Genomic DNA, 7,664 nt, shown 5'->3' on the forward strand with positions numbered 1-7,664 from the left:
AAATATACACCATTGAACTATACCATTTTTTATGTAATTAGAGCTGAAACTATTATTTAATCAGCAGAAAATTTATCAGCAATTGATAATTGAATTAATTGAGAAAATAATCAGCAAAATAATCAATAATGCCCTACATGTAATGATTATTTAGATATTGTAAAGATCTCAGTAACATATGTGTCTTTAATCTCCCTACATAAGAGCTACAGTAAACTGATGCAAATGAAGTTCTTCGAAGTTGACCTCAAAGAAAAACACTGATTTGTTTAAAACAGTTAACAGTTAAATCCTGGTGAAACGAAAAAGGTGTATTTTTTCTGATCACACCATTAATACTCCACGTGATTATATAATATAGGCTATATGTAATCAAAAACTATATTAGTTATATGTCCAATTGAACTTGTCTAATTTAAGTTCTCGTATCATTTCAATGTTTATTTTTAGTGTACGGTTTTCACTGTATTGTTTATTGAATGGAGCAGTGACCCCCCATAGAAACACATTAATGGCCCCATTTGGCCCCAGACAGTCCTGACTCGAACACGGGTTATATACACATTTTATTTTAGAATTTGCCAAATGTAGGTTGTGTTTTTTTAGTTCTTTTTACTACATCTGACTCTGTAACATCACGTGACCTGCCTCTGTGATGTTAATGCAGTTTGTCCCTGCTGATGAAGCTGTGGGCGGGACCGAGCTACAGATCGATGTTAAGCTGATTGGCCCAGAGGGGAAATTACAGTTACAGCTCGAAAACAAGGTGACATATTTGTCAGAGATTGGTCCAGACAGACACTTCTTCATGTGGAGGAGGACGACATGTTTACTTTTGGTTTGGTTATCAGTCACGCGGCTCCCTGCAGCGCTGGATAAAGACGAGCTTTCCATACCTCCCTTTCTGCAGACGACAGAAGTGAAGTCTTACTGTTTTATTTGCATGTTACATTAATATTAATTAGTCTACAGAGCTCTCAGCTGACAAGCACGCAACCACAACTGAGCTTGTTTTATCTCATCTGCAAAAATAACTCATTTGCATTTCTCCTGTATTTTATTGTTTTCTCTCATTGTATTTAAGTTGGATTTTATCCCTGCACAGATGACATTTTTAGGAACGTGTCATTAGGACGTACAGGAAACTCAAGTGAGAAATCATCTCCTCCGTTTTCTGGTGTGACCCGTGCAAGTTTTCGATGAAGTCAACGCTGATATTTTTGGACTGAATCTGCTGTTTTGTGCCAGTATTCAATATCCTAAAATTTAGCCTTCTCCTGCCAAAAAAATTCAAACAATTTTTAAGTATTTCCCCCAGTTATTCTTGGCAGTGTGGAGAAGCCTCTGAAGCAGCATGCAGGCCACAGGACACTCAAACTCCATTACCATTAATATTTCCGTTGTTATACACAGTTTTTCCACACTAATATGATCAAGATGAATATTTTATCATAAGGATATATTTAGGTAATATTTCCCATAGACACAAACAGGAGTAATGATACAACAGAAGCAATCAAGCAGCATCACAAAGAAGGAGCTACATCAGAGACGGATGATGCTGAACGATCTGCTTAAATCAGGCACTGATCAGAATCAGATGATATGACTCAGTCAGTGGTCCTTGAATTTGTTTTTACCAAATGTAAAATAGAAGAGGCAAATAAATAAATAAATACATTTCCAGCGATTTAACAGTGCTTTCACTGCCCAGTCTCCACCACACGGGCGCTAAACGCTGTTTAAGAATGAGGTTGCTAGGGCCAGAAAAACAGCGACAGAAAAATGGCCACAAAAATACCAAAAAGCACGAATGAGACTGACGCAGCTGTACAGGTTGCTGTAAAAACAGATTGATTATTATTACCAGAGGTCAATGTTGACTTGGTGTATTGTGCCTGAAGGGAGTTTTCATTTCTGTGGCCGGTCCACTTTGAGGTTCCCTGGATTTAGCGCTCGTGAAACTGATTGAGCCGCTGCTTTTTTATATTTCCTCGATTGTTGTGAAAAACGATAAACTGCTCATATTAACGGCTCCTAGTCAACACAGCTTGTGCGCCGACTGAAAATGTCGTTGGCAGGGCAGATACATCACTCACTACTGATTGGTTAGGGCAAACGGACCACAACCGGACTCAAAATGCAACAAGTGTGCGGCTGCGTTACTGTTGAAAATCCAGATGGATTAATAACTGTAGCCGGACCGATACTGGATTTTTGAAGCCAATACAGATAGATATTTGGGAGTTTGAAAAAAATCGGATTACCCCTTTGATCCAACCGTTGAAAAACCAACTATACGCCAATACCGGTATATCTGCAATAAGCTCATATCGGCTGTTATGTCAGCCTAATGACTACAGCAACGTCGTCTCCTGGTTGGCAGATTTAAAAGATGCTAAGATGTGTAAAGATGTAGTTTTAATATCTGCTCTTTCAAGCTGCTGTGTGATTGATTGGATGTCCAGAAGTTTGTTGCTCAGAAGGATAAAACTGCCAATTTTGGACAATAGGATGCAACAGGAAAACAGCCTATTAGATTTAAAATGAATAACCAAGACTTTCGAGGAAGATTATAATGTTTTTTGAGCAGCGGGCCCAAGTTGGAAAATTACCTTACATGGGTAAAAGCCTTTTCACAGCACGAACACGTATTGGTGAGGGTTATTTGCACATAACTTCGAAAAAACTGATTTCATGGTGTGTAATGAAAGCTTCTACGCTGGTGCAGAAGGTTTGCATGGCAGAAAATACAAAGAAAATCAGAACCATATTCATTTCTGCAGATTTCCAAAATGCAGAAAGGCGTCAGATTCAGCAACAAAGAACCAAGATGACCAAAATAAGAGCTCTTTTTATATCTGGGGGAGTCACAGAGTTAAATCTGGTCAAATGGGGATCCCTGGTTCATGTTCACACTAACTTCGCCCCCAAACCCTCCCAGTCGACGTGGAAGGTGGGTTTGATCCAACAGCAGCCGTGCAGATCCAATACAGCCGTGTGTGTGTGTGTGTGTGTGTGTGTGTGTGTGTGTGTGTGTGTGTGTGTGTGTGTGCAGTCACACACAGAGTTTCTGACCAGCCCATGCTCTCCACTGACTCACCACTCACACGAAATCACCGCGACTTCACTCACTCACGCACAACATGGCACGCTGGTACTCTCTTTCCCAAACACACACCCACACACACAGCCTCTCACTATTTCATAAAGCACCAGTAGCACTGAAAATAAATGTGTGTATGAATGTGTGTGTGTGTGTGTGTGAGTGAAATAAAAGCAAAAGCGAACGAGTGGAGAAAATAAAAAGTCTGAATATGTGTGTGTGCAAGATGCAGCTGTAATGCATGCTTTCTGCATGTGTGTGTGTGTGTGTGCATGAGTGAAATAAATAGCAATTTGACAGAGCAACATAGCGTGTGTGTGGCGTTCGCTGTCGCATAGTGTGTGTATGTGTGTGTGCTTGTTCCAGCTCGTATAGCTGCCATAAACCCTCATGACTGAATGCCACGGAGGACAACACAAACCCAGAATGGGGTCCATTTCACTCGCCACAAATAATAAAAAAAACATGCGTCAAGCAGCAATTTTCAGTGATAAAAACCAATGATGTGAACAGTCTAAACAGTGAAATAAAAGCTTACTACAGTTGCAGAGTGTGTGTGTGTGTGTGTGTGTGTGTGTGTGTGTGTGTGTGTGTGTGGGGGGGAGGGGGTTGTGGATTGGGGTGACAGGTCAGGTGGCAAGAGCAAATTACAGCTGCACTTCCTAGAAACTGGCAAAATGTGTGTGAGTGTGTGTCAAGGAAATAGCAGCGTGTCAGAGCAGAAAGAGTAAAAGCGAGAATATGTGTAGAAGTCTCCAAGCGAGGAAGGGAAAGCGCACGAGAGCGCTCTGTGTGTGTACGTGTGTGTGTGTGTGTGTGTGTGTGTGTGTTGGCGTTTGTGACAAATAAATAGCAGCCAGAGAGTTGCGAGTGTGCTCTGATTCGGAGACTGGCAGCATGACTGACTGATCCCTGCATCCATATCATAGGATTAAAAAGCCTGACACGGCGGCGATACAATAGAGGCAAAATATGAGACAAAAAAAGTCGGTCAATGGAAAAGGAAATGTGATTATGAACCAGAACAGGCGAGAGGGAGATAATATTAAAAAATCTGACACACTTTCAACAAGAGCCATACAGTGGAGCGGCTGGGAGGAGGTGGATGTTAATGCTGTCACCGGGCAGTATAGAGGAAGGAGGAAGAGGAGGAGCTGCTGCCAAATATGAGCCTCTCCAGTGTTTTCCAAGAGCCAAGACACACTTCAGTCACACTGTCAGGGATGTGGTGGAGGGTAAAACCTGCCCAAATTCAGTTTACACACCTGTTCTTCTAAGCCTGACAGAAATCTTCCCTCTGTATGTCCTTCAAACTAGAATCAAACTGAGAGAGTCACAGGAGGACAGCAAGGAAAGCACAAAAACCAAACAAAAGTAGGGATTTTGGTTGAGAAGACTTGTCTGACGGAGGGGGAGGGGGTCACAGGTCACCAGGCTTTTTTTTCGTGTGCCACCGCATCACCGCATGCATATGGCCTGAACCGGCTCGCGAGGCACACCTAATTATTCATGATTTTATGTAACAAGATTTGGGTAGAAAATGAGGTCAGAGAACATTACTGAGAAGGAAGTGGATGAAATTGGAAAAGGGGAAAAGTTTGATCATGAGAAAAGAGCTCCCACACTGTATACACAGATAATATACCTTACCAGTTAAGAGACACGCGTTTCCGTATGCACAATCTGGATCAACACACCATATAAACCAGTTTGTCCTTATAAACAGTTAGCCTAAAAACTAAAATGTAAAAAGCTGCTTTTAAATACAACCCCATTAACAAAACTGCCAATAGTCAACAATTCATTAAATTCAGCCTCCATGCACACTGGTTTCCATATAAACCAGTTGAAACCAGTCTAAGATTTGGGTAACTGACAGTCTTTTTTTTTTTTTTATAAACCAGTTAGAAACCACACTGCCACACACACTGACAGTCTTGACTGTTTAAAAAACAGAGTACTGTACATACTGGCAGCCTATTTCTGCATAAACCAGTAGAAAACCAGTCTGCCATTAACTGGCATGAAGTCAACGTCTGCTCACCGAACAGGCAACCAGTCCTTCTCTGAACCACATCTACACAGTTCGTTTGTGTAACATTAAACGACTTAATTAACATAATTCAACAAATTTAATCGACTTATTTGTCTCCATAGAAACCCGTCAAAGGCGTAAAAATCACAAACCAACGGTCCGTTTCGACGTAAAACAGTTTAATATCAAACTAATCGGCAGTTCGTTGCAACCACCGTACAGTATGTACGCGCCAACGGTCCGTATCTATACAAAACAGGCATAACAGCGACTCTTAACGTTAAAGACAGTTCGTTTAAATACATAAACCAGTTGAAAATCTAGCACCCATTATTATCTGCCGGTCCGTTTCTCTAAAAACCAGTTAAAAACCAGTGTGGCGTTAGCGGCCAGTCTGTTCCTATACAGCCCGCTGACGGCGGCTTCACCTCAGATGACCCATCCAGCCAGACTGGCTGTCTGCTAGCTAGCCCCGTTTGAACCTAACATACAGCGGGGCAGCAACAACACTTGAACCGACACTACAAAACAAAACTGTCACTCGCTCTACCGTCACCGTGTCACGGAAAAACACACCGGGATTATTTTCTACTTGGCTCGGCGGAGTAACGCTAACTCGGATGGGAAGGAGGGGAAGAGGGAGCCAGCCAAAACAAATGCATTTCCCGACATGAAAGCATAACATCCAGAGACGGGCAGCCACGTTTCGTGCTGCTGCGAGCGGGGAAAGGCTAAAGCTAAAGCACTTAGCTTCACCGGGTTGGCCAGTCATTGACAGGGGCTAACTGGCTAGCGGCTAGCTCCGATGGCTAATAAATTTATTATGTGCACTTTCACCGGGGGTGGAGGGGGACGGCAAAAGTTGGCTACCAAAAAAAACAACGCGAACCGGATGACATTCACTTGTCTGACAACTATCCTCAAATATAACCCGAGACCAGTCGCACAGCCACTAAAGTTGCCCGACAGCCAGGTGTCTAACTGTTTTAATTCTAGTTTGGCTGCCGTGGAGGTTTGCTGGGTGATAGCAAGGTGATTCCCACTCTGAGAGCCTGTGATGGAGGGGACGGACGGACGGTCGGTCGCTAGCAGCAGCAGCAGCCTGGGCAGAGACAGCCAGGCGGCTAGTCTGGCTGCAACCAAGCCGTCTTTAATAACTTCACTTTTGCGGTCACTTTGGTCAAAATGTATCTACAGGAGTTAAATAAATAAGAAGTTTCCCTTGTGTCCTACCTGTGTGGAGTCTTTGGGTGCAGGGTGCGACAGCCTGGAAGTTGATTATTCCCAGATATCCAGAGTGGTGCGGTGCGGGGCGCATATAGCTAGCGCTGGGTACAGTAAAGATTGTAGCATAGCTAACCTAAAGACAACAGTAGAGAGGAGAAAAAAAAAAAACCTCCTCGTTGCTCATAGGGGGGATCGACGACAAAAACCACATGATCTTTTACGTCAGCATATATTTGCATAGGATGCCAAATTTATGTTTCGCGTCCAGGTGACGTGAAAATGTACAGAAAAGTTTGCTTATGGCGCAGACGGGCGCTGGCACGGCTGCTCGGGTTGCGGTGGAGAGGCGCAGGCATGTTGCAGCCACGCACCTCTGTCCCCCTCCTGCAGCCCTCATCCGCACCGGTCTGCTGTTTCGTGACTTACAGCACGGATGGCTGTTACTAAACATCACTATAACCGTGCTGTATATCCATGTAGGAACTTCCAGCACACCAGCGGTGCTCGATATGCAGTTTATAATGACTTTATGCGACGCAAAGCCACTTTTACCTGCAGTTGTATCATCACGCTGCCTCTGCAACAGTCCTGATGAAACTTATAGTTTTGCTCTGATGTATAGTATCCTCTTTTTTTGTTTTATAATGTCTAACTATAATTTCTTAAAGCCCGTTATAGTCAAATGTTTGCAAAAGCTCACATTCCTGTGTATAATGTATATAAAATGTATGATGTTATTTAAAAAAAAAAAAAAAAAAACATATGAAAATGCCAGTGTGCTGATTTTCTTAGAACACCTGTTTGATCCTGGAGCTGACCTCACAAACAGCAGCCTGCCCTGCTGCAGCAGCATCACACCCGTGTTAAATCAGCATCTGAAGAAATCTAGAAATCTAGTTCTGGTGGGAAAGAAAGAGGTGTGGAAGTTCAGTCCCCCGTGCGCCAGATTGCTGTCTGCATTTAATCAGGCTGATGTATTTTTGATAAATGGGCTTGTAGCTGATCAGATGCATTAAATGTAGAAACATCCCCACACAGGTCTGTGAAAAGACGACGGAGAGCGACACCTACAGGGGGATCTGAGAGCTGCACCCTGCCTGGTGGTCATGCTGTGATTCTTTACTTTGTGTTTATGGTGTAATATGTTCGGTTTGAGTGATTTCAAGAGCAGCAGTGGAAGCTGATTCAGTGACCTTTGACATCTGTGGTGAAATGTGCGTGTTCGCAACAAGATGAGCGGGGAAAAACGAGCTCCTAATCATCATGTGATTGATCACCACTTCTTTCTTTTTTTTA

General features: G+C 43.0%; 1 protein-coding gene across 4 annotated transcripts in view; it reads right to left on the reverse strand.

Moving 5' to 3' along the window:
• LOC122864243 (zinc fingers and homeoboxes protein 2-like) overlaps positions 1-6,966 on the reverse strand; it is a 124,056-nt gene extending 117,090 nt beyond the window's left edge. For all 4 annotated transcript variants that reach the window (XM_044171511.1, XM_044171506.1, XM_044171510.1 and 1 more), the window contains exon 1: positions 6,375-6,966. The gene's annotated coding sequence lies outside the window, so the exon portion shown is untranslated. The remainder of the gene's footprint in view (positions 1-6,374) is intronic.
• Between the last annotated feature and the right edge of the window lie 698 nt (positions 6,967-7,664).

The sequence above is a fragment of the Siniperca chuatsi genome, linkage group LG17 (genome assembly GCF_020085105.1).
Source record: "Siniperca chuatsi isolate FFG_IHB_CAS linkage group LG17, ASM2008510v1, whole genome shotgun sequence".
In the NCBI taxonomy this organism is placed as follows: Eukaryota; Metazoa; Chordata; class Actinopteri; order Centrarchiformes; family Sinipercidae; genus Siniperca; species Siniperca chuatsi.